The sequence below is a fragment of the Zalophus californianus genome, chromosome 12 (genome assembly GCF_009762305.2).
Source record: "Zalophus californianus isolate mZalCal1 chromosome 12, mZalCal1.pri.v2, whole genome shotgun sequence".
In the NCBI taxonomy this organism is placed as follows: Eukaryota; Metazoa; Chordata; class Mammalia; order Carnivora; family Otariidae; genus Zalophus; species Zalophus californianus.
In genome coordinates this window covers 89,737,468-89,763,046 of record NC_045606.1, presented here as the reverse complement: position 1 = coordinate 89,763,046, position 25,579 = coordinate 89,737,468, and the positions used below count along the sequence as shown (strand labels likewise).

At 42.4% G+C, this 25,579-nt stretch overlaps 1 protein-coding gene across 1 annotated transcript in view; it reads right to left on the bottom strand.

Moving 5' to 3' along the window:
• The window catches only part of CHRM2 (cholinergic receptor muscarinic 2), a 369,062-nt gene that overhangs the window by 117,840 nt on the left and 225,643 nt on the right, over positions 1 to 25,579 (bottom strand). The window contains exon 4 of the mRNA XM_027574639.2: positions 17,708 to 17,870. The gene's annotated coding sequence lies outside the window, so the exon portion shown is untranslated. The remainder of the gene's footprint in view (positions 1 to 17,707; positions 17,871 to 25,579) is intronic.

Sequence of the window (25,579 nt, the reverse complement as noted above, 5' to 3'; positions counted from 1 at the left end):
GGTCTTCTTTTATAAGAGATTTGAAGCTTCTGAGTCAAATCCACTTGGGTCCAAAACCAAGCCCTTCTACCTATTTGCTTCATCTGGAGTCAGTTATTTGACTTCTTTAAACCTCTCTCCCTCTTATGTAAAATGGAGATTATGATGCTTCCATCAATGTGCTGTGAGACGAAGCACATGGAAGAACCTACCCCCATGTCCAGCACTACTTAATAAGGACTCATTTCCATTCCAAGGCATAGCCTTCTCAATTACTCATTCCATCAGCTATAGCAGTGGATCTGTGACAAATATTTTTTGTTGTGTTTAACTGAACTATGTATGTCAAGTTATCTAGCCATGCCTACACAACCAAACAACCAACAGAAAGCACAGAAGTCCATCAATCATGTTATTTGGGAATCCCATCACGGTATTTGGAGTATTGACAGATCCTAACATTGCTGTGGTGTAACTCCCTGAGATAAACTTGGCTTTGACTGGATTGCCATGAGAGCATCTTGTTTCTCTGTTCATAAACACACCTTCTGGAAAGAATATTAGAAGCTGTAATGTCCAGCAGAGATAAAACGTTTGGATAACTGAATCAATTATTCACTGCTTCACCCCAGAGGTTTTAGGGTCTTAGAAACAGTCAATAACTAGTTCTACCACAAAAAAAAAAAAAAGGTTCGTCTGTTTGTTTTTTTAAATGGGATAAATTTCCCGCTTCCTTCAGTGGTCTTGGTCACTTCCTTGTTTTTGTTTGTTTTTTTTTTAAGATTTCATTTATTTATTTGACAGAGAGAGAGAAAGAGAGAGAACACAAGCAGAGGGAATGGCAGGCAGAGGCAGAGGGAGGAGGAGACTCCCCGCAGAGTGGAGGCAGCCCGATGTGGGACTTGATCCAGGACCCTGGGATCATGACATGAGCCAAAGGCGGTCGCTTAACTGACTGAGCCACCCAGGAGTCCAGTCACTTTCTTTAGTATAAGAATGAGCCTACTCTTCTAAAGCCCAGACCATCATGAATGGGAGAAAGTCATAGAATAGTACAGATCTATTGCTCTCTGTTTACATGGCCCCACTTTCTTTTAATACAGGACACTATGATATTGGCAGACATCGTAAGTTAGACGATCCAAATGAATGACCTAATCAATCTTCTCTGCCATGGCTCTACCCAATTTTCTACTGCCTTCTTAGGTAAATGTCAGATGAAATAGAATGGTGCAGGGCATAAAATAAAATATTTCCCTTTGACGAAAGATTTTGCTCATGGGAACCAACAGGGTAAGTCTATACCATTGTAATAGCATACTGGTGTCTCACGGTCTGATCCAATCTACCTCTTCAGCTTTTTCCCCCATATTCCCATACTACTGCTGGAGCCACTGAGAATAATGTGTAGGACCCTGACTGTTCCATTCTTATGCTTTATAAAGTGCATGCTGTACCCTCTTCTTGGAGATCCTTCTCCCTCCCCAGCCATGGACTGAATGATTGTCCCCCCAAATTCATATTGTTGAAGCTCTAATCCCCAGTTTGATGATATTTAGAGATGGGGGCCTTTGGGGAGAAAATGAGGTCTTATTGAGAGTGGAGCCCTCATGATGGATTAGTGCCCTTATAAGAAGAGTCAGAACACCTTGCTGGCTCGTACTCTTCCACTCCCTACCCCCACCCTATGAAGATACAGCAGGAGGGTAGCTCTGTGTAAACCAAAAGGAGGGCTCTTACCAGAACCAAACCATGCTGGCACCCTGATCTCAGACTTCCAGACTTCAGAACTATGAGAAATAAATGTTTGCTGTTGAGACCACCTCGCCTATGGCATACTTATTACAGGAGCCCAAGCTAAGACATCCCATTAACTCAGTAAATTCCTACTTTCTCTTTAAATGTTCTATTAAACCAAGCCTCTGCTAGGTTAGTCCCACATTCTCCTCTGTAGCTGCAGCAGTCCTAATAACCTCTATATAGGACCCATATATCTTGTGTCATTGTTTATTCCTCACCTATCTCGCAGGATAGACACTAAGGGCTGGAATTACGATTAATCATTTTTGTATTCCAGATGTCCAGGGAGAGTAACTGACTAATTTTATGGCAATAAATGTTGAAGAATACATGAAAAAAACAAGTATTTCCAGTGTGTTAATATCTGTCCCTTATAAAGCACTCCCATGTGCCTTCTATAGAAGGCCCGAATGCTGCAGGGAGATGGAAAAGTAAGTTTAAAATGCAGAATGATGAGGATGATACTGACATGAGTGATGGATTTTCTCTCAGTTTTAAATATGGGTAATGTCCTCTTTATATGCGTGCGCGCGCGTGTGTGTGTGTGTGAGCGCACGCGCGTGTGCGTGTGTGATACCTCTGGAATCCGAGCTCTTTTCTGGGAAGGGGTGGAGTTGAAGGTAGTTCCTTAGTCCTGCTCATCTTTGTGAGCAAGCTGCGCTCCAGCTCCCTTTGGAATGCATCAGACAGAAAAGGTGGGAGATGCTGGGGTCTGCTTTGTTCCTCCTTTTTTGCCATCGTTAAGGAGGTACAATCTGCCACAGAAGGAGTGTCATCCCTTTCCAAATATTTTTTCTTTGAGCTTATATGAAGATGAATGAAACATTTCTTAAAAGGTGGAGGCAAATTAGCTTCCAGCCTCTGTAATACAGTTTCTCTGAAAACAAAGTCCCTTTGGTCTTCCAATGGATTACTGGTACCAGGGAATGGCACCAGCTCATTGATAAGCTTAGGGAGCTCATATAGAAAAAAGATGAAACAAACAAACAAAGCGGATTTCCTGCAATTTTTGTTGAAATGCTTCCATTTGATTGTAGGTCTTCATTTAGTGTGGAACTCTCCTCTAGTGAGGCATATAAGCAGCTTTATTTCCTGGCAAAACCTCTTTTTGATTTTGCCACTGAGTAACCCCCGAAGAGAATACAGTATTTGCAAACAAGGCTTCTGGCATGTTGTCCTATACTTCCTTGTCCTCTCACAGCTCCAAACACCTCTTAAAATAGCTTTGCAAGTGCCTTCCCGACATTCCCCAGGAGCACATCACATTCCAGTGTAAGTGACAGGGGTCTGAGAGAGCATTCTGTCACCTCACACCTCACTGTGAGTTTCTCTGGACCATGAAATGCCCCGTGTCCCAGACAACACCAATTCCTCAGTTTACCACCAACTGCTTCTCCTTGCCACTTCCCTCTGATATCAAACAAAGGAAAAAGACAACCAAAAAAATGGGCATTTCATTTTGAAAACATTTGTGGCAACAGTGATTACATTTATGGTTATCAGGACTTCAGGATGAAGTAATCTGCTCTTTGGAAGAAGAGTACATGGACAGAATTAGGAGAGATGACATGAAAACACAGCTTTCCAATCCATCTTTTTTTTTTTCTTACTCTAAAGATACTGCATGGACAATTTCTGACAATTTGGCAGTAAATGTGACAAAAGAGTTTCCTAATGACCTCATGAATTGGGGAAACAGAAGAAAGAACTGGATTTTGACGTCATTTTCCAAAAGGCTTCATCCATCATACTGCTTTTTAAAAGATGTCATACATCTCCAGGGAACAAATACACTGTACAATTTGTTTTCAATTATTCTTTATTATGTAAATTTAAAAGAATGAGTTGATATCTTTTTATAAGCATCAACATTATTTAAAAAAATATTAGTCCAAATAGATAATGCAAAGATAAACGAAAGCCCCAATTATTTACATGCAATTCAGTAGCAAAAATGAATAGATGAGATCTCCAAAATGTCCAGGAAGCAGGAAAGCAGCTACTCTAACAGGATTGGAGTGGCCTAGTGAACCAGGGCTGATTCTCGGCAGGGACCCAGAAGAATGACACAATGGTCAATTCATGTTCCGATAGGTTGGCACCATGACATACCTACCATTAAAGCTCTGATGATCACTCGTGTTTGAACCTCAGCCTTTCCAACAAAATCTTACCACTAATTGAGGAACCCCTTTGGAAATCATCAAGGAAACAGAAGATGGGAGGTAGAGAAAGAACAGAAGTCCCACACAAATGAGGAAGAATTACAAGGGTTTTGTTTGTCTTTTGTTTTCTTTTGTTTGGAGCTCACATCTCTTTCTTAGAAGGAATTAAACTCTAGGATTAAAAATAATCATGTGAAAGATTCCACAGGGCCAGTCATGGTGAAGGAATGGAAGTGACAAGGGTTGGGTGTCAGGATGTTTAGGCGCCAAATCCTGGCACTATCACCTTAAATCATTGTCTCTCACAGGACAACTCACTACTACTTCTTGGTGACAGTCTCCTTAACTGTAAAATAAAGGTGCCAAACTAGATGAGGTTGAACATTTCACTAAACTCTTGAATGTGAAGCTGAAGGAACTAAAGGTAAACTGACAACCATGGAATGGTCTCCAAGGTCATATTCTTAACCTCTAGTCTACACTGCCTGACAGTAGGGACACCCTTGGGGAGACGCTGGAGCCTCAAGTCAGGGAAAGCGCTCAAAGCCTTTTCTTTTTATGCTCTCAAGGAGGTGGTGAAGGCCCGTGGAAGATTTCCACAGCCAGGGGGCACAGGGCTGCTTGACTGTGCTCGGGGCCGTGGTAGTGTTGATGTGAAGGAATGCTTAGCCTGAAAGAGGGTGAACATGGGCACATGTGGACCTCCCCTTCCACGAGTGGTACTCGTGTGTGATGACAGAGAGGAGTCAGCTAGGAGGGAAAAGTGGGGGCACAAGCACAGTGATGTGCACAAAATAAGTGTTTAGCAAATATCTGCTGAGTGAATGAATAAAAGAACAAATAAAGGAATCCTCCAATTCTATGCACAAGACCAAAGCTATAGTATGGCAAGTTATCCAATACGGTACTTAGTTTCGTGATATAAATTGTTCTCTATCTTTGGTCATATATCTTGTAGTTGGAGTCAAAGAAAAACAATCAGTGGTACTGTAAATCCATCCTAGTATAATAGGGAAAAAGTGGTCTGTTGAAATCAAATGTGATCTGTGCTAGCTAAAATTTGTTTCAACATAGGTTCCACATAAAAGCAAACACGCTGTGTCCCTTTAAAAGTTCACATCCTAGATATTAATTAGATTCCGTTTAAATAAAGTAGTACTACTTCTATATGCCTACCATATACCTACAAAGGTAGCCCATATAAAACTTTGCTCAGGCTTAGGTGAAGTGTTGGTTTCAAAAGTGGGAGAATGTGCCAGACGGGAAGATTTCTTCAGGGAAAAAAAAAAAAATTATTTATTATTTATTTATTTTTTTTACCTAGAACGAGAGATTCTTTGAGCTTTTTCAGAAAATGATGAATTGCCATTATGAAAGTAAAAGAAGAAGCAAGTTAGGGTAGTAAGAAAGTTCAGACGTTCAGGAGACTAGTGGCACAAAATTACCAGTAAATAAATATTTATTGAGCTCTGTTATGTGACAAGAATAGAGCTGGGCACAAGATTCAATGCTGAAAAGAAGAATTTAAAAAGAAAATACAAATCTTGCCCATATGGAGCAGGTTTCTTCTAATGAAACCAGAGAGTATCAATGATAATTTGTTGTGTAAAGGAGTTGAATATAAGGTATGTGTGGGAACTGAAGAGTGGGCCCAAGCAAAGCTATTAAAAGTCAAGTTAAAAAAAGTGGGTGCCATTAGGTGCCCCAGTGCAAAGGCCATGTCTGAATACCTGGAATGACTAGATCAATGTTATCAAATAGCATCACTTTTCCAGAAGACAGAGAACAGAGGAAACGACACAATCTAAAGGAGTATGAAACAACCTCTTAGGACTTTGTTTACTTCTCAAATAGAAAAAATAATGTTTGGTCTGCTATTGTTAAAACAAATTAAGATTTATAGTGCTTCATTCAGGGGTCAGTAGAAGTATCTTGGGTAAGCTTTTGGCTTTTACTTAGCTTCATCATAAACACTGGCTGCTGAAGCTTGGAAGGTCAACTGGGAAGGAGAAATGGAAAACAAACAGCTCTGTGGTGTCCTTTCTTACCTCTTCTTGTTTATGCAGACTCAATGGAGTAAAAGAATCACCAAAACTTGATAAACAAACCACTTAAGTTTTTCAACAGAAAGGTGAAAGATTTTTGTTGCCTAAATTATCAAAAAAACAAAAAACAAACAAAACAAAACAAAACAAAAAACTAAGAAAAAGAGAATACAGGGAAAACAAAAATAGTTCAATAAAAACCATAAAATGCTCTTTTCTCACTAATTGCTGAAAAAGGAGTAGGGGAGGTTAAAGGGGGAAAAAAAGAGAATTAAAATATTCAGAACATGAGTTCTGCTGTAGCTATTGAAAGCTCCAGAATTTAAGAACATGGAACTAACTAAGATTAGAGAAAATCCAACACATGAATAAAATAATACACACGATGAAGCGAAAAAAAAATATTTCCCTAATGCATAGCTAAAAGGTGTCTTCAAAGAAGAAAAAACATTTATTGATTTAATGAAAATACCAAAGAAAAACAAATACAATTGAATATTATTCAGCACTAAAAACCAATGAACTATATCAAGCCATGAAAGACATGGAGGAACCTTAAATGCACATTAGTAAGTGAAAGAAGCCAATCTGAAAACTATATGCTGTGTGATTCCAAATATATGACATTCTGGAAGAAGAAAAGCTATGCAGACAATAAAAGGATCCAGTGGTTGCCAGAGGTTAGGAGGGAGGGAGGGATAAATGGGTGCCCACAGATTTTTTAGGGCAATGAAACTACTCTTCCTGATACTATAATGGTAGATACATGCCATTATATATTTGTCAAAACCCACAGAACACACAACACCAAGAGTGAACCCTTATGTAAAGCTATGGTCCTTGGATGATTATGATGTGCTAATGGAGGCTCATCCACTGAACAAGCGTACCACTCTTGTGCAGGATGTTGATAGTGGGGCAGTGTATAGGGGCAGGGAGTTTATGGGAATGTTCTGTACTTTCTATTCAATTTTGCTGTTAACCTAACATTGTTTTAAAAAATAAAGTTTATTTAAAAAACATGAAACTAGTGCAGCAAGAAAGTTATCTTCCTTTTTTTTTTTTCTAAAGATTTATTTATTTTAAAGATCAAGGGAGAGAGCACAAGCAGGAAAGGCAGGGGGAGAGGAAGACAGAAGCTCAAGCAGATTCCCTGCCAAGCGTGGAGCCCAATGCCGGGCTCAATCTCAGGACACCGAGATCATGACCTCAGCCAAAATCAAGATGCTTAACTGACTACGTCACCCAGGTGCCCCAAGAAAAGTTATCTTTCAAAAATTACACAGAGTAATAAAAAACAGTACTTTGAATTTTAGATAACTGAACTATTGAAACTGTTCCATCTTCAATTATATTGGAAACGTACAGTAAGAGAGCACATGGGAGTTTGAGAGAAAAAACGGATCTTAAAAAGTAGTCAAATAGTTGCTGCAAGGGGAATGAGTAAGTCACACTGATTTAATTAAAAGAGGCAAACAGGGATAATGACCTTTAGAGTATCTGACCAATACAAGGTGCAGTGATTTCAACGGTCTGTAATTCCTAAGTCTTAGGGAGATGAGCTAACGGATTTACAGTCACCATCAATTATTTCTGAAAATGCATCTCATACCAAGAGGTGCCAAAATACAGAAATTGGAGCAATATCTATTAAAGGAGAAGAGAGCAGGGCTGCCAATTATAGCCGACTCTCTAGATCCAATATCTCCTAAAATAATGGGACTAAACCAAGGGGGAAAATATAAAAAACTGTAGGCACTGAAAAAGCTGCAGAGGCAGAAGCAATTAAGTAACTGAGGATTGAGAAACAGAAGAAAGATCCAAGAGGAATGGACCATGGGAACATGCACTGTGGTAAAGAAACTAAAATGAGCTAGTGAACATCAAAGAGGAGACACCTGACAGCCTCTTTCTTCCATGAGAACGACCCCTGGGATTTAATCTGAATGCTTCAGTGATAGAAAGGCGCCATTTTATTTATTTATTTATCTGAATATGGAAACTGGCTGGAATATAAATATGACCTCTTTTCTGTATCACTGCTTGAAAATAAAAGAAATCTGAATTTTCAGTAAATTCTTACAGAGGTAGAAGCAGCAAGGTATCTCCTTATAAATGAAGGAATTTTAAAGAGCAATGCTAAGGATGTGAATTTCCTGAAAGACGTGTTATGTAACTAACAAACTGCGAGGGAGAGGAGTAATTATCACTTTAATTAATTAGGGCCCTGTTGTAGTTCCCTTGTGAAAGATAATCCTTGATTAAAAGTGTCAGTGTGTAAAAATATTGACTGATATTGAAATGTAAGAGTGTGAAATTTCAATTAATTGTAAAAAATTAGCTAGTATTATCATTTACCAATAGACACTAATGATTCTCTGGAGACTTGGGACATACAAACAAATGGTTAGAGTTGACAGTGGACATGTAAACAAAAACAGAATTAATTCACTGACGGTTCATCCCTCAGCATAATTAGTTCCTTTGGCCTTTTGTTTTATATTTTGTTTTATATCTGCAATGCAGAGGTTAATGTTAAGTAATAGCCATAGTTTGGCAGAGGAAGGGAACAGACAGAATATTATGAAATAGAAGGAGACAAAATGATATTTTACAAGCACATGGGCAACAGAAATTTTCCAACATACATACGCTTTAGAAATAGTCAAGAAGTATTTTCTGCCTTAGAAATCCCTTACCTGGAAGCCTTGCTGAGACTCTTTTCCCCACTGTGCCTGGAAAGAGTTCCCCGGAAACTATGAAGGAGCGGCATCTTCAATAGGAAGCCTAGAATTAGACTAAGCCAAGAGACTAAGCCACGACACATTCTAAATCTCACCTGAGAACAATTCTTCGACCAGAAACCTGGCTTTCATGATTCCCTTTTCTACACACTGACTCAAAGTGTGATGTGCCTCTATTTCTTTTTCTTCTATCTCTGTCCTTGTCTTATTGGAATTAAATGCCAAGTGATACAATGAATTATTCTTTAAAAAAAAAAACTGTTTATGGTATAGTAAAGCAAAACAAAATTTTTAAACCGATTTTGACATGGTGACTGATGCCTGAAGCAACGAACTCACTCTCAGACCTAGAACAAACTCATCCACATCAACGAGCTCCAACTTCTAGACTTACAGAGGAAAAAAAAAATAACAAACATCTACCACACAGGGCTGGCATGAAGTACAGGAATAATATATGTAAAAAAATGACACGGGTCCAAAAACTTGGTTTATACCTAAGAAAGAGCGGCTGTTGTTTCCTTATTTTTGTTGTCATTTTAAATGTCACAGAAGAGCACCTTATCCAAAATTTAACATTTTCCCTAATACAGAAATATCCAGTCATGGTCACTTTAAAATAAAAGCAAAATTATGAGTCCTTGTTTACCTTTGAGTGAGATCTAAGACAACAGAAATTAAACTGACCTCATCTACCACTCTCCCTGCCTTCAGTACTCCCAGCACACAGCACAAAGGGAGAAAAGACAGTTTGTAATATTCAGGCTTACATGTGAGGACATAACTGCCCACTCCACTGATAAAATCTATAGAAGAGTAATTTTGAGAATGAAGCAAGAAAACAGCAGGCAGATCTGGGAAACACTTTGGCCCTGGGGCTGCACTTTATCTTCTCCCGAAAATGAAACCAAGTGTCCTGATGCTCTCTTAAGAACACAATCAAGTAGAGTTTTCCTATTGCTAGGGGAGATACTATATGTAATATATCAGTCTGTTGCTGAGGATCACAACAGTTCACCAACATTTTTCACCACTAACAGTGAAATGTATGCCCGTTAACATTTAAGAATATTCCCTCACTCTAACCCCTCCACTAGGGCTGGGGGAGAGGAAGGGGATGGGGGCCAGGTGCTTGGTCCAGCTGGATTAGTAATGGAAACTCTGTCAGAACACCAGATAGGAGAGAGCACAGAGGAGCTGTGGAATCATGAAAAAAATCTTCCCAGGAAGATATCAGGGAAGGTGAGCGGAATTGTGGAGGAGAAGGAGAGAAGCAAAGCATAGAAAAGAAGTCAAGTTGCTTACATCTTAAATAGCCAGAGCTGACTTAACATAAGAACCTAAGATACACAGATGGGGACTCTGCCCCTCTAAACAAACAGGTCCAGGGATGGTATGAAGTGGAAGAGAAGCAACTTTCCGTCTGGCTGCCCTCTTGAGTGGTTCTTTATCATTCACACAAGAAAATCAAGTCTCTGGCCACAAACTAAGCTCTCAGCCTCCACGGCCCACACAAGGTGGAAAACTCATATAATCTCAGGGTTGCGACATCAGGTAGAGCATCCTAACCTTGTTCCTCTTCGACGCCCTTTAGATGCCAATTCTTCAATCTGGTATTATTTAAAATGTGGCGCTGTGATCACCCACCTCAGTATCACCTGAGATGCTAGTTTAATAATAGATTCCTGGGTCTGACACTCAAACCTGCTGCCTTAAAAATCTTTGCAAGACAAACAGAGTATTTCAATGACTCAACCTGTGAATTAATCTTTTAAAAGCCTTTTTAGAAGACAGTAGTGGTTTAACTAATTCAGAATCCGGTGATTCAAAGCACTATACCCGATGCCTCTGAATACTGACTGCTGGAAAAGCGGGTCCGGTTCTGCCAGGAGATCAACACTCAAGGCTGGATAGGGTTCAGAAAAGAGAAGTACTGCTTTTCTGAACCTAGTAAATACAGATCACTTCAAAATACTGCTCTGCTACTACACTTTTTGCTATTTATTTTCACTGACCTTAAAAAAATCTACGTCTTCAGTTTTGTTGTTAGTACTGTTGCACGTTACCCATGGGCCTGCCAGCCCTACTGGTGTGTAGCCTGTGGGGATGCCAGTACCTCCCTCGACACAGTAAAATAGAATGGGAGAGTAAGCATATCGACCACGGTCCACATTATCTGTGAAAACATCGGGAAAAAATGAAGCTCCATATTTCTAACGCATTTGAAACATATATATTTATAAAATTACAGCCTCTGTTCTCATTTCAGACTTTCCTGGGCCTCCCTAGTGAGCTCCAGTTGGTGCTCTGCTACCAGCACCGGGTAAAATCACCCAAGTTGTGTAACACTTCCACAGGCTAACCTCGTTTGTAAATAGTTCAGTTTACTACCCAAGAAAAGAATTCCGCCAACCCCAAAGAACTCTTTAAAATGAAAAACCCATGTTTTCACCTTCCAAGCACTTTGCTATAACTGTCAAGCGCCAAAAGTGTCACCATTATTATATCAACTATGCTTATCAAAATAACAAGCATACACTGAGTGACTAGAATGCAGTGTGCCTGACTGTGGGAGATTAAATGAGATACAGAGTGTAAAATATTCAGCAAAGTCCCTGCCACATCATTGCTTTTCTTAGCTATTGTTATTAGTTTGGGTGATGGCTAATGTGAGTGTGATGTTTATCATTGCTTACTATACTACTAATAAATTAGATAAAGAGGAGGAGGGGAAAAAGGGAAGGAAGCAGAGGAGGGGAATAAAGAGACAAAGAAATATGTTGGTCAATATTTATTTAGCATTTACTCTGTGCCAGTCATTACACAGCTATGTACGTGTATTATCTCCTCGTGCAGTGGGGGAATGTAGACATGGCAGAAAGAGATACAGCCTGGCAAAAAGGCTTTGGTCAGTTACGGAAGAGGAGCTCATGTGGGTTTGATTTTAGAGTTTATCCTAGACAGTTGAGAAACAGTGAAGAATTTTTAACAAGAGGATGACATGTTCAGATTTGCATTTTAGAAAGGTCATGCTGGCAGTGTGAGGCATAGATTGTACTAGGGAAAGACTGGAGGTGGGAGACCAGCTAGAAATGCAAGGCTCTGGTGACAGTTCATGTGAGAGACGCTAAAGGTCTGGAAAAGTTATGTGGATGGAGAGGAGGGGAAGAATTCTAGGCAAGTTTCAGGGAGAGGTTGGACTGGGGAACACCATGGTATGAGTAGAATTTGGAGTGAGGAAAAAAGACATGCTTATAGCATATCAAACTCACTTCTAATGTCATGTAATTTGTGATTAATAGTAGTGTGCAGATCGGCATTACTATTCACATAACAATATAGAGTCAAAATTCCAAGTTTCTCATATAACAAAACAACAACTAAAAATTATATATAACATAAAATAGGATATATATACCCTATCCACCAAGAAAAGTGTTCTCATTCTGAAGATAAAAGAATTCCATTTTGAAGTCTTAAAGACTTAAAAATACGGAAGATTCCATTAGATTCTTCTTCCAGAGATACCTCAATGGAATCTCTTTGTCTCCCACAGAAATATTTTCACAGCAATTTTAAACAGATAAGGGTATAAATATCCCAGCTTTCCCGTAACTTTCTGGAATTCTACAGAGCAAACGGCCCTCGCTGTGTTCGGGCAATGAACTTCTTCTACCAGTCTCTCTGCTTAAAAAATAAACTAATTACAGGTCTTTCTTGCTTTTGTCTATTTCAAATTAAAATTAGAGTTGAAATTTTCTCAGTTTTAAAAACTGATGTTCTTGCCCTCCCCAAAGTAATGTGCTTCCTGTTACTGAACACTAGAGGGCATCATTCAGTGAAAGCCGGGATTTGGAAGAGAGGGAGAAAGAGAAGGAATTCCATTGCTAATGAAAGAAACTGATTTTTTAGTATGTACCCTTATCTACCATGAAGCATTACCATGGTAACAGCACCAGTTAAGATGATTGTATATTTAGGTCACAGTATAAAAGAAGGAGCTTGAACATGAGGGGAAAAAAGGGAAGCAAAATAAAGACAAGAATATATGAAGCGTGGAAGGAGGCAAACCAGTCAAAACCTACCTTACTGGCTCTTTGCTAATAGCTGTTTCACAAAGTTACATTACACCCCTCAAAAGAAAGGGGGATAGTAAATTCTAACTAAAATTAAAAGTTGCTCTTGAAATACAGAACAGGAAGCACCAGCAATCTTAATAAATTAAGAGGAACTCATTCAGCATGGCAAAATGAAGAGAGATCACTATACTCAAAGTTGGGAGATGTGTGTTCTTAGGCAGCTCTTGGTGATCTCCCTCATGCTGGAAAAGCCTCTTCACCCACTTCAGCACATATCATGAGTTAATCTGAAAGATATCAACATTCTCTTTCATCCTGTGCACCAGACAAAAGGAAATCTTAGTACAGCAATAGGGTGGAAAGAACATCTGCCAAAATATCAGGTAATTTTGGTGCTCTTGTTTTCCTCTGCCAGAGGCATTCACTGATTAATCAGAACAAGCATGTTGTGCCAACTAAGAATCTAGTTGGCACAGAATCTGCCTTGCTTAGGGTTTAGGGGATCCAACAAGCATATGCAGAGCTGAATTAAAAAGATGGGGATAACAATGCTGAACTCTGAACACCAGAGTTTTGACTTCCCCAAATAGAGGGAAAATGAATGCCGCCACTATTCAGAGAGCCAGTCAGCACAGCATAGGACAAAGCCTGAAGTCCAACAGGCTTGTGTTTGCATCTAGGGGCTGCAACTTAGCAGCTGTGCAATCTTGAGCCATCACCTGACCCCTCCGAATGCTGTAAAATGGGGAAAATGATGTCTACCTCACAGTACTGTTAAAATTCAAAATGAGAATTGATTCATCTATTCATTCATTCAACAAATATTTAATAAGCTCCTAGGATGTGCCAGACACCATCTTGAACAGTGGGGCTAAAGCACTAACGGAACAGATGAGATAATACATGAAAGGTGCTTAGGACAGTGCCAGGGACTTAGACCACACTCTGAAAACCCATTTCCAAGGAAAAACAATCTGCTTCTTTTGCCCCACGGAAACCACACACACACACACACACACACACACACACACCCCACCACGACCACGACCACGTGACTCGTGGAGATCTGGGGTTTGCAATCAGGACACTGGCTCTGATACCCTGTAACAAAAGCAGTCCCAACGTCTTGCTCGATGACCCGAAGGTAGACAAAGTGCAGACAGGTGACAGGGAATGAAAGGTATTAATAGTCCACAAGGAGAATATTGACCGAGTTTGATATATAGGAGTTTGAGGAAAAGGACACGGAATTCATGCCATAAAATGTCCAACCAACTCAAATATAAGTTTAAATGAAGAAGACCAGTCCTTCAAGAGAAATGTGTGACAAAATGTTTGTCAGTCTCTAGATCCTACTGAGTAAAGTGAAGAAAGATTAAGATAAGATCATGAGTGGGGTGTGATGTGAGTGGCTGTGTTTAGATAATCACTGATAGACATTCTGTCACAGGCACACTGCAAAGACTGACACTGGTGACGGAGCTTGAACCGAGCACTTCAGGGGGCTGTCAACGGCACACCCGTATGTTCTTGCCCTCACTGATTCCTCTCCCAGTCCCTCTTCATTTCCTGTTATTCTACTGCCCCCTCTTCTTCCTCTTTTGCACTTGCCTTAACTTTGGCCACTGCTGTGGATGGGAGAGACAAGTGCCTCCTAATCAGCCTGCCTAGCCTCCTCTACTGAAGTGGGTGCCATGCTTTTCCTGCCTTCCCTGCCAGCCAGCAGGCTGGGGACCGCTGTCTTCCTCAGACCTCAGACGCTGCCCCTCCCTCCTGTGCCCTTGGCCATGGGGGATGGCTGCCCTGGATCGGAATTGGAAAATGCCACTAATAGGGACATCCAAGTGCCTGCTCTTGGAATTATCTGGGTAAAGAAGGGGAAAGGGCCGCATTTGGAATAATGTGGCTTTTAAAAGTGAAGACAGCCTCTCTCTCTGCCTCCCCCCTGCCAGAACTGAGACAATGTGGGGACACATCCCAAAGGGACTTTTACACTACTAGTCCCTTCCGTATCTGCCCCTGAAGTTGAGAGCTGCAAATGTTTTCTTTGGGTTCCCTTGAACTTGAACATGGTAGGGATATTCAAATCCACCTATTTTGTCACTCCAATCCCTCTCCAGACACCCTCAGGCATACTTACATAAACAAATATGCCTCTTTCTTTTGTAGGAAGACCAAGCATCTGTCAGGAATTTTGGGTCCCAGGACTCTCCCTCACTCCCACCCCACTTCATTCATAGAGTTTTAAAACAGTAAGCTGACTTGGCTGGAATTTCCACACCTTTTTAGGGCATTTCCACACCTTTATTTTTCAGCTTTAATTGGCCTAATTGTTTAGCCTAGTAAAAAATATAGAATCAACAGAATTTGCTTATCTATGTACTGCCTCAACTGGAACATACTGCTAATAATAGTAATAGCAATAAAAATTCATCTGGCATTAACATATTACTTCTTAAGACCTTAGGTGCCAAATCCCGCAAAGCCGCGACATCGCTAGCACAAAATTCTTCCGTCCATTTGACAAGTCCACTTTCTAAATTGCAGCCCAATACAGTTCCCAATGTGAAACTGTCTTCTGGCCAAATCAACTGGTTTACTTCTATGATTATCAGTTCCTTGTTGTTATCACCGAAATAGGACATGCACACATGCCTAATTGTAGCTTCTAAAGTGTATCGTCATCATTACTTGCTTATCATTGATAACGTAATCTCCCTGCCATATGCTTTCCAATACAACGTATACACACATACAGATTGCCAACAGAATAGAATGCATGGCCTTTGCCACACAATGCCAGGTTGAGTATCAGGAGTTTATGCGCTGCCTCACTTTTAGAGCCCTCTTAAACCCGTTAAGCCAGAATAGCCTGGAGTGGAGTCAGGTGATGTTACCCCAGGATCTGGCCATTTGGACTTCCCTGGGCGGGCTGGAGAGAGGCTGCCCACTGTGGCTGGGCTCTGGCCTGAGGCATGCCCAAGGCAGAGGCCTGGGTGCCCCAGCCTCTGGCCCCTTAACGCTGAGCAGGCACAGCTGGAGCCAGAACTCCCTGACCATTTCCCCTGGAGCCTCCTCACCCTCACTCCACCCCACCCCCAAATTCGAGTTTTTCCCAAGCCATTCCTGTTACCCCATGGAGTCTGGATGGCTCCCCTCTCCTCCAGCCCTGCCCTCTGCATGGCCGTGGTGGGGGGCGGGGGGGACACGATGCTGCAGGTGCCCCAGAACGCACAGCAGGGGCAGTGTGCCAGAGTGCTGGCCGGTGTGTGTGGTCGAGCGTGGGGACGTGTTTGTGTTGCTGGCTGCGTGTACTAGGGGATGGACAAACCACACGGCTGGCTGCCACATACCCACTGCCACCCAGCGCTAGGAAAAAGCAAGAAACGCAAAAACCAGAGAGAGAGAGAGAGAGAGAAGGGAAACAGAAAGTCAATGTGGGGTATTCGAAGCTGGAGGACTGGGAGGCCCCGGGCTCCTGATGCACTTGCAGCGCCTGGGCAGGCAGACTCCGAACCCTCTTGTTACTGAGGCCACAGACATGCCCTGACCGTGAACTGACACAAGGCCATGGGAGGGCGGCTTGGGTGAGCTATCAGCAGGCAGCTCTGCTTGCCTTAGGCATTTACTTCTATTTCTCTGCTCTCCTGCTTCTCTGCACCCACTGACTCCCACATACACTTCCATACAGGCAACAGCCTTGGTCTCCTGACCTGGGGCTGGCGGCTCCGTGGACCCTTGCATGGACGATTTTCTGGCTCAAAGCAGCCTCGAGGCAGCGATGGTCAGGATGGCAGAGAAAGATTATGAGGACGCTGGAGGGGGGCTGAGGCAGTGGGTGTGTGCTGCTTTCTGGGTCAGCAATTCAGGGAGAACTTCCCTTTTTGAAAGCTCTCCCAGGGGAACCTCCTCCACCCCCGCGGGGGGCCCAGGGGCACGGGGCAGAGCGCCCAGGTGGGATTTCTGCGCGATCCACCGTGTGCGGGCTTGCACCGCACCTCACCGGTTCCGCGAGCTACAAGTTAGCGGCGATGACCCAGGTCCACAGGTGCGGACGACGACGGGCATTGTGGGTGCAGCGGCCCCTAACTCCGACCCCGTGCCCTGCCTCGGCGGCCCAGGGCCCACGGTGAGATGGGGGACGGGAAAGCCCCGGCATGATCCCGGACCTCGCGGGCTTCGGGCTGGGACACCGGATTGCTGACCTGGTGTGCGGGACCGAAGTGGGATGGGGTTGCAGGAGGCTTCCCCCTTCCTCTGTCCTGGGATCCTTTCCTCGTTCTTATTACCTCCCCACCCTCCCCCACTCCCCCGCCGCCCCACCGCCCCTTGACCGAGGTCCTCGGACTGCAGCACCCAGCCTCCCTGCAGCAACCCAGCGCAGGCACCCAAGGGGCTGCTTGGAAGGCGGAGCCAGGGGACTGTGCGGAGCCAGGGCGAGCCGGGCCTCCACCCCAAACGCCCGGGAGACGTGGCTAGACCCCCCAGCAGGAAGGAGCATGAGGGGCAGGAAAGGGCGAAGCTCTCCTTGTCTCTTCCCTGACAGCATCTTGGGGAGGGGGCTAGCGGGCTGGAAGGGGAGCTATGCCCCGCAGGCGCGGCTCGCAGGCTGCCTTCGCCACATTCCGCCGGACTCAGTGACCCGCGGAATCGCGCCCCCGCCTCTCGCTCTGCCTCGTTTGCCCCCTCCTTCCAGACCCGCCATCACTTGCCTTCAGCCCTCCAAGCCCCTGCAGTCAAAGTTTCCGTCTGAGAATCTGCACTTGTGGAGGACTATCGCCCAATTTCCCAGTCTCCGATACCTCCACGCCGGGTTCTGGGGATTGGGAGGGATCCCGCCGTGCCAGGGTCGCTGGCGCGGACGAACTGAAAGCTGGGCAGCACGGCGCCCTTACCTGCCGCCGGTGTAGCTCCAGCTGCCTCCGGGGGCTGCGATTTCCTTGGTGAAGGCTGGCAGGAGCGAGGAGCCCTTCGCAGGTTCGGGGCTGACTGGCTCGGGAACGAGCTGCGCACCGCTCAGAGTCCGAAGCCAGCCGCCAGCTCCTTTTCTCCCTTGATCTTGCAAGAGAAAAGGCAAAGATTAGTTGGTGCCGCGACACCCGGAGGGGTGGGGCGGGGAGGCGGGGTGAGAGTGGACCCAAAGGCTCGGACGAGAGCTGCGGGGCTCGGGCGCGCGCGGGCAGAGTCGCGCACCCCACACCGGTCCCGGTCACTTGGCGAGTCTGGAACCCCTTCGCGGTTTAGGCTGGAGTTAAACTGACACTGTCCCCGCCCTCCACACCAAACCACCAAAGGAAACGCAGAAAGGACTTTCAAACCTGGCTTTCACGAAGAAGGCGAGTCTGGAGAGCATAACAGAACCAAGACCTGGATGCACCCGCGAGCTGGGCGGGATTCATTTCTTCACCAAAGTGCTTGGGGAAGTAGTAATTAGTGTGGGGGGCAACACCTACTTCAGTGCCTCTGGCGATGTCCTAGTGGGATCTGCGGTTTCAAGGCTCTTAGCCAACCCGCAGGCTGGCGTGTGTGTGTGTGTGTGTGTGTGTGTGTGTTAGTGTGTGTGTGTGTGTGTGTGTGTGTGTGTGTGTTAGTGTGTGTGTGCGCGCGCTGTCGCTCGCTCGCTGGAGCGGGTCTATGCGCCCGGGCGCCTTTGGTATAGCAGAAGACCGTGTCTGTGTTCCTGCGTGTGTGTTCGATTAGCTGCAATGGGCGGACAATTTCTGGAGAGAACATTTACAATTTTCTTTCAATATGACAGGATTAGTTGCTGTTGAAGGCGCTCCTCCAATGAAATCTCCTCTGCTCTCTGATTTGGCGGTTCTTCTGAGCAAATATGACAGCCTTTTCTCCAGGCTCCTTTCTGCTCCTCCACGTCCATCCCCAGAGCCTAGCTCTCCATCTGCAGTTTCTACACCAGAACCTTTACAATTACCCAGTCCCATTTCTGCAAGTACATGATTACTATAAAGGTGACATGACACATTGGGAAGAACACAATGTTGCTTCTAGATTGCCGAAGATGCTTAAGCTCAATTTTCCAAGGTGGGAAAATGTTAGAATAAATCCACTGTGCTTTGTAAACATGTAATCATGTTGAACTATTTACGGATTGTTTATTTCTTTGGGATATTGGCAAATGTGTTACAGAGAGAGGTAATGTTTTTTCTTCTAATTTTAAGCATGGTCTAGTGCCTGTGTTTTCTTCAACTAGTAGGCATTAGATTGCAAAGTATCGGTAGCACTTCATGGAATTTGGGGTCTCCATGAAAAGAATTAAGATGCAAATTTCTTGTGTTCCGAACAGCCTTAGGTTTTTATTTCTTCATTTTAATGAGAAATTCCTTCCAAGAAGACTACTTATTTAGATACTAACCCATTTGATAAAGGTACAATGTTATGATTCTAAAGTATAGCTGAGAACAAGGCTTCCTTTTGCAAAAGTGTATGTGTATATGAAGATAACATCAATTTTTACCTTTCACAATCAAATGAAAAACAATGAAACCTTAAACTGAATAACACAGAACTAGATACATCACCTTTTGTGTCACAAAGACAAACAAAGGACAAGTTGGTTTAATATATCTTATTCAATTCAGTTCAATTCTTGATGCCTGGTTTTGCTAGGTGTCAAAGAGCATATGGAATAGCAAAAGTTAGTGTCCCTGTTCTGTGTAAGCTTTCAGTCCTATTGGTTAGGAAAGACACTCATATGAGACATCCATATAGCAGCTGACAATCAAGATAATTGATTATACAGCAATATAAATTCACTGAGAAATGGAAATCCTATAGTGAAAAGTTTCTGCCTATTTTGTTAACTCGGAGCCACCACCAAGCAGGATGTGGCATAAACTCGATTTTGCTTGATAGAAGTCATCCTGAAATAATGCATTATAACACTGTAGCTTTACCTTCAGCCTCCACATCCCTATATCCTGCCATCACTGGAAGATTATAAGATACTTGTTAGAAAATCGAGACAGTTCTGTCCAATCTTGGCCCCAGCCTCCCCAAGCGTTTGGTCCATGACATTAAAAATCTGATTTGGTCACTTCCTCTCCTTTAGGTGCTCTTTTAAGAATGAATTCACATTTTCCTTCCTTACTCCATTATTTCTATTAAACCCCTACAAACCCATGGAGTTGCTCAAATCTTTTTGAGCCACCTGCCAGTAACCCCTCCCCCACCCCAAACACACACCAAAGCAGAAATGTAAAGGGGAATGGATCCCTGACCAGTAATGGAGAAGAAAACCCAGTGATATGTTGCTGATTTATTCTTTCTTATCATTAATGCCTTCTTATAAACAAGACTATGCATTCCAAAAAAAGTGGATACAAGCAAAAAAGCCAATGAAAGCTAACAAATATTTTCTTAAACTTGGATAAAACAGTCTGTGAATAACTGAACTACTGTGTTCAAAGGAAGTCACCATACTCATAGCCTTTTGGAAAGGAGCTGTAAATGGAAGCAGAATTTTTGCCAAGCGATCAGCAATGATGTCCAATTTCTTCTTCTAGGTCATCACTGAAGACACTTTTTTATATGTATATTTATAGTTGTGCCACTCACTGTGTGATTTTGGAAAAATTATTTAATTGCCCTATAAAAGGGAGATAGTGGTAGTGATATTTCCCAGGGCTGTTTTAAGGAATAGAGTTAATTCATGTAAAATTTTCAGAAGAATGCCTGGTATATAGCAAATAAGCTATAATCATAAGACTGTTAGTATTTAAAAACATAGATTCTTGGACCATACCTCTGACCTACTGAATCATAATACTTAAGAATGAGTCTTGTCAATGGGAACCATACTGCTCATCAACAACAGGCAGTTTCAGCATCTTAAACATAATCCATCATAACACTGAACGCCCAGGCCCCCATCCTTTTCCCTTCTAGTTTCTCTTTCTTTACAAGAGAAGATCATATGTATTCTGAGCATTTTACTTTTATTTCTTAAGCCAGTTCCCTTTCTGAGATAAAAGAGTACATGCCGAATTCCAGGCATACAGCTTTTACATTTATTAGTAAGCCATGGCGTGGAACACTTTCAAAAGTGCTTTTTAAAGACTTTGTAGAATGCACCTACGTGTTCTCCTTTATCTACACGGCTATTTTCCACCTTAAAGAACACTAATAAATTAGTAATTTCCATCTGGAAGCCAAACTTCATTACCTGCAACCTCATAAAGTTAGTTTTAGGCATGTCTTGAAGAGCTCAGCTGCCTGAAAGGGATGACTTTGAATCTTTGACAAAGCTCCCTTTTGATTAAGACTGTAAATAAGGTCACTACGAACACCCAGGAGAAGGGGAACGGCATGTCTCATTCCTGGGAAGGTGGTGCATATTTTATTGTGCCACGTTGATTTCAGTGAAGCAATAATTAGGCTTCAGTAATTAGATGCACAAATCAGCACTCTATCATCATAAGTGGATTAAGAGGGTGACAAGTTCAACTTGAGTGATTTCCCACCAGGTATGGCGGCCATAACATTTGCTTAATTTTCTGCTTTCAAAGAACCAAGAAAGAAAATGAAGGTGAGAACTTGGCCTCTATGGGGGAAATGGGCCAAGAGCAGGAGAGCCTGCCTCCTTCTTCATCTCCCACTCACACAAACCATTCAAGAGTTGAACTAGGAAGGCACAGGACTTATTAGCAGGGGTTTGGGAACGGCAGGCTGATTTAGCTAATATCTGCCAAAGGAACTTTTCTAATCCTTCACCTCGGTGTGAAACAGAACAATCCTGCATTAAAAGTGACCCTCCACTAGATGACAATCACTGCTTAAAATGGGTTCTTCAGTGTCCCTCGCTGTTCTGAAATCTTAATAACAGGCCCGTAAGAGACATCCTATTATTCTGAGAGTTTTTTTTGTTTTCCATATAAACCTTCTCGGAGTAACTGAAATGCTTCTATTCTTTAGCTAGAAAAGATGATCTCTTTTTCTCCTAGAAAATCCTAAGCTTTTTCTTTTATTTTTTCAGACCCTGCAACAGGAATTTCCACATACAAACGGGACTCATTCTGATGGACAGTGTTTGGGGTTAGTCTAACAAGCAAATAGCTTGGCTATGTTTTTCCCTTTTCCTTTTTTCTTAAAGTTTGGTATCACAGCTGTGTTAAAATCTTCCTTTTCTAGCAGGGATGGTGTTATCCACAGCCTGAAAACTTTTACTGCTGCAGAGTCTAAAATATTTAAAATACAGTACAGAGCTCTTTTTCAAACAGGGAGTGCAAAGAAGGAGGGGGTAGGGAATGAAACACCGGGTGCCCTGCAAAATGTTAAGCAGCTGCAATGGCGATAAATCAGTGTTAAGCATGCAGAAGAAAAAGGCCACTGGGACACATGTTTACTTAGAGAAGCATTTAGTGTATGTGTATTCCTCCTACCAGGAGGTAATGCTGAGATCCTTTTTGGAGGTAACCTCTAACACAAAGAGGACCTAAACATTTCAACTGCCTTCTACCTCAGGGTGCATTTCGACAAACAGCTTAAGCTTCCTCCTTCCACAGCCTAAGCTGGATGCTGGAGTCTAAGGCGGAGATGAGATTCTAGAATGCAAGCACAAAGTGAAACTTTTATCAGACTCTTCTCTGTGCATGAAGCTCCAAATTATTTGAATCCATGGCCCATTGTGTGGGAAAGGGTAGTCTAGGAATACTCAAAAATTCTTTCACTCTGTAAAGAAACCTAATTTCTTAGATGTTAAGTGAACTAATCACATACTCATGGGAATTCACATAATTTCTCAGATCATATACTTCACCCTGTTCTTAAGCTAGAAGGGTCTTTCAAGGGAAGGGTGGAAATGCCAACACATTCTAAAAAAATGATATCCTGGAGCCCCCACAACACAGGACAGTTTCCTCAAGAAATGTGATTTACCCTCTATTTAATGAGAGTGACTGAGATCACTGTGATGCAGAAAGCAGTGGTCTGCCAAGCAAGACTCAAACTGAGTATGTCTGATAATATCGCTCCATAAAGACTTTTTCACTTTTTTGGTCATTTTATTTATTTTTATTTAGATTCAATTAGCCAACATATAGTACATCATTAGATTTCAGATGTAATGTTCAATAATTCATCAGTTGCATATAACACCCACTGCTCATCACATCACATGCCCTCCTTAATGCCCATCACCCAATTACCCCATCCACCCACCCACCTCCCCTCCAGCAACCCTCAGTTCATCTCCTAGAGTTAAGAATCTCTCATGGTTTTTCTCCCTCTCTGATGACTTCCCTTTCTGTTTTCCCTCCCTTCCTCTATGATCCTCCGTGCTGTTTCTTATGTTCCACATATGAGTGAAACCATATGATAATTGTCTTTCCCCGACTGACTTATTTCGCTCAGCATAATACCCATTTACATCGATGTTGATGGAACTGGAGAGTATTACAGACCTTTTCACTTTAAAAACAGACTGTTTCTCTTACTCATGCGCCCAAAAAGGAAAAACAATCAACAAAACTAAAAGGCAGCCTATGGAATGGGAGAAGATATTTGCAAATGACATATCTGATAAAGGGCTAGTATCCAAAATCTATAAAGAACTTATCAAACTACCCAAAAACCAAATAATCCAGTTAAGAAATGGGCAGAAAACATGAATAGACACTTTTCCAAAGAAGACACCCAGATGGCTAAGAGACACATGAAAAGATGCTCAGTGTCACTCATCATCAGGGAAATACAAATCAAAACCATGATGAGATACCATCTCACACCTGTCAGAATGACTAAAATTAACAACACAGGAAACAGGAGGTATTAGCGAGGATGCGGAGAAAGGGGAACCTTCTTACACTGTTGGTGGGAATGCAAACTGGTGCAGCCACTCTGGAAAACAGTATGGAGGTTCCTCAAAAAGTTAAAAATAGAACTACTCTACAATCCAGTCATTGCACTACTAGGTATTTACCTGAAGGATACAAAAATACAGATTGGAAAGGGTACATGCACCCCAATGTTTACAGCAGCAATGAACAATGAAAAGAGCCCAAATGTCCATCAACTGATGAATGGATAAAGAAGAGGTGAGATTTATAATGGAATACTACTGAGCCATCAAAAAGAATGAAATTTTGCCATTTGCAACAAACAACATAGATGGAGTTAGAGTACTGCACTACATGAAATGAGTCAGAGAAAGACAAATACCATGATTTTACTCATATGTGGAATTTAATAAACAAAACAGATGAACATATGGGAAGGGGAAAAAGCAAGAAAGAGAGAGGACAACAAACCATAAGAGACTCTAAACGACAGAGAACAGAGGGTTGATGGAAGAGGGGCTTAGGGGATGGGCTAGATGGGTGATGGGTATTAAAAAGGGTACTTGTGAGGAGCACTGGGTGTTGTATGTAAGTGATGAGTCACTGAATTCTAGTCCTGAAACCAATTTTGTACTGTATGTTAAGTAACTAGAATTTAAATAAAAATTTAAAAACAAACAAAAAACCCCCAAAACTAGTGCAACCCAAAGAAGCATCCCTAAAGCACTCCTTGATTTCCTGTGCCTATTTGTCTCTTCTTCCTCATTTATTCAGCAAGGTCCCTGAGTTTGAGGCTTAAGGGCCTCATTTATAAAATCTCACAGGCATACTGTATAAATCCCCGCTGAAAGGAACAAGGTAAGGCCCCAGGCAAAGTCAATGAACATGCTACATTCCTACAAGGCTTTTAATGACAAACATTTTCCTAGAAAATGAGTTAATTTAAAAAGCATGCCCAATAAACATGAATTGGTAATCACTGAAAGTCTTCAATAACAACCAGTGAAAAGCTAACCTCAGAGCTCTGCAGGGGCACAATGTGCTCTCCTTTACTGATGCCAGGACATGGAGTATATAGATTCTCCTGCCTGTCGTCCCCTAGAAATGTTTCTTTCTTGAGCAAGTTTCATGTAAATAAGCTAAGCAATCATGTAAAGCAATCACTGGGAAGGCACTATTAAAACTTAAAACATACCTTAATGACCAATAAAGGGGGCTGAATATACCACTCCCAAATAGCCTCTTTGGCATATTGATAATTTTGAACTGGTTATTTTTCAGGAACAGGAGATACAGGAGAAGCTCTGAAAACTGAAAAGTTACCTTTTTTAGTCTTTCTTTCCTTTTTTTTTTAAGATTTTATTTACTTCCTTATTTGAGAGCTAGAAAGAGAGGGAAAGAGAGCTAGGGGAGAGGCAGAGAGGGAGAGAGAGAATCTCAAGCAGCCTCCACACTCAGCACGGAGCCCAACATGGGGCTCGATCTCAGGACCCTGAGATCATGGCCTGAGCTGAAATCAAGAGTCGGATGCTTAACCGACTGAGCCACCCATGCACCCCACAGAACTTACCTTCTTTTTTTAAGAGATATTTATAGGGGAAATCTCCATTTGTAAAGGTGTCTCCCTCTCTGAAGAAAAGGATGACTAAATCTCTAGAAACTCTTATCAATGGAGAAGGGGAGGGTTTAAATCCGCATCAGACCTGACCCTCACTCACTGTTTTTCTGGGTAACTTCCCATATTTGCCTTCATTCCCCGCCTTCACCCATATCTTCTTTTGTCTTTAGCTGGAGATGTTATTCAAGGTGGCAGCGTGGGCCATAACTGGAGAGTTACTCAGTTCTCCTGAGTCTTTCCTATGTATTCTGGAGGTATACATGTTAATAAACTTTTGCTTGTTTTTCTCCTATTAATCTTTTATTATTGGGGGGGGGGGGTCTCAGCCAAGAACCTAGAACGGTGGAGGGAACATT